Here is a 2694-nt window from a genome sequence, read left to right as displayed (position 1 = left end):
AGAAGACAAGATCTATCTTATAACTAATCCTATTAAAATAAAAAAGTAAAGGTAAAATAAAGTAGGAATATCAGAAAAATGTGGCTTTTTATGTTGGAAGCTGACTGCTCATATGCCTCTTTTTTTTTGTAAGGAATAGGAAGGGAAGGAATGAACTTGCACGTCATCTAGGATAGAGTGTTTCAACTTACATTCATATCTCCATAATGTGATTCATATGTCATTGCTGAAGACCACATTTGCTTTGGCTAACATTAAAATAATAAATAAGCAAATTAATTAGGACCATATTTACATTTATTCTTTTGACTTCAATTATATTAGCTAGAACTGATCTCTCCTATTATTTGCATCACTATTGTCCATAAAAGGCAATGAATTTAAATTTCATGACTAAGTGTAAATTTCATTCTTTTCTTTTCCAGATGAGAACCGGGTTTCAGTGACCACATTCTCATAATCAAAATTGTCATGAAGTCTCAAGGTCCTACTTAAGTTATTAAGTGAATGAACTTCACAATTTAATCAGAATAGAATCCTAATTAATGAATGTGCCTCGAGATATCACCCCATCAGGTCTTTAGCCAAACACATAGACATAGCATATACAGAAGACAGGTAACACACATACCTATCCAAATATGAAGTTAACATTAAATAACTGGCTAATATTAACCTGAAGGATTGTCAAAAACTTCAATGTGAATCAACAGACCAGAAACTCTCCTGCAGGCTGTCATAAATCAGCAAGCAGTGTACAAGAAGATCAAAAGGGACTGTGTTCATATTTTAAGTATAATTTTCTTGCATTTGGCATTAACTCCTCTGGCTAATGTTGATAGTACTTCATTTCAAACCTTAGCTCATGTCTGGAAAAAAAAATAGGAGGTTAAAACTTGAATATTGTATTGGAGTTAAAGGAGATGTAGCTTACTAATATCAAAGGGATAATGCCTAATCCTTTAGGAATCCAGAACATCTGTAATAGACCTATTTGAAGGAGTAATTTTATTTAGAGGAGAAAAAAATCCATTAAGTGTGTTTATAATATTATTTTTTAATTAAGAAATTACTTTTTTTTGCTAAAAAAACTATATATAAACTCATGGGGAAAAAAGAACGGCATGACTTTGAAAGAGAAATAACAATCTGAATGGCTACCACGGTTAAATTTTGAATTAGCATTGCTATTTTTATGTAAATATGAATTAATTGATTAATAGCATATTGCTTTAAGGTATACTGATTACAACAAGCAACAATGTTTTACTGAAATAATGATGAATGATAATAGACTACACATGGAACTTTCTGAATTGAGATGTCTATTTCGCAATAGTTCTGCTAGTCTTTGGAAGATAAACCAGGTTTTCACTATTAGTACTAGTGATAATATAGTTAATATCATTAGGAGAAATAACACTAGCTCACATTTATTTGGCACTTTATGATTTTAAAGTTCTGTCCTCTAAACAGTGCTAGGAGATATCCTCATTTTATAGATGAATAAGTTATAACTAAGAGATATTAAGTGGCTTGTCCAAGGTCATTCAACTAGTAAATGGCAGATGAATTGATAATTCACTGGACCGTGGCAACAACTTGGACCCTAAAAGAAAAATTACTAGCAATTTCTCAAAAGTTAAAAGATCTATAGTTATATTCTTCAGGGTTTTTGTTACACCTCTAAGAATCAAAAGTAGGACTCTTGAAATTGAGAAATTCAATTTGTATAAATATCTATCCTCATCTAATTCCAATTTTTTTTGCATGCTGGTGAAAACAGGCAATGAAGTTGTGTTTTTTTTCCTGCTTGATATAAAATAATATTGATTGTGTCTTTATGCTTCAAATATTAGAGTCTAGCTATTGACTGGTGCCGGCAAAGTTTTAAAAGGTAAGGAAAAACAACAAAGCTCTTACACTCAGTATGAAATAAATTGTAGTTATGCCTTGGAGCTTCTGATGGTATCCAAGCTGTGCCTTATTTTAAGAAAGCTCAGTTTAAAATAATAAATTCAATAAACAGATGAAGCTAGATGCAATTATAATTTGCATTGTATGAAGTTTACTTTGTTTTAGGAAAAGATCTCCTGATAATGACTTCTGTAATGTATTAAAATATAATTTGAACTATAGAAATTCAACTTTAGTTCACTTATTGAAAAAAGGACATCTATTGTCCACATGTAGGTTTACTTTTGAATGTTAAAAATTGTCCTTTTATTTATCCTCAAGCTATGCTGTTTTGTAGTGAAACACAAAAAAAGTAATTCCCTTGAGAGTAAAACTAAGAAGTTGAACTGTCTTAGAGTTATTTGGTTCTTAAGGATGATTTGAATATAAGCAGAAAAAGAGATAGGTATCAGCAGGGAGTAAATGACTACCTGAAGATCCTTATTAATTAATAAAAAGAAGTGATTCTTTGTGTGATAATTTGCTACCATATTAAAAGAATCAGCTCCATTCATTCTGTGGAGACTGGGAACAAATATAACAGTCAACTTCTTTTTCAGATCAATTTATCATATGGCAATAGACCATTTCCTAATTCAAATCCTATTTATAATAGAAGATTTCATTATCAGTGGATTCTTTACTAAAACAAGTAAACTTCATGTATTATGAATAATAATTTCCTCCAAGGTTATCTGTTGAATTTTATTTTTTCATACTGGGCTTTCTTAAAAACTC

The sequence above is a fragment of the Vombatus ursinus genome, unplaced genomic scaffold (assembly GCF_900497805.2).
Source record: "Vombatus ursinus unplaced genomic scaffold, bare-nosed wombat genome assembly UNPS02009835.1, whole genome shotgun sequence".
NCBI lineage: Eukaryota > Metazoa > Chordata > Mammalia > Diprotodontia > Vombatidae > Vombatus > Vombatus ursinus.
This window is presented reverse-complemented; position numbering follows the sequence as displayed.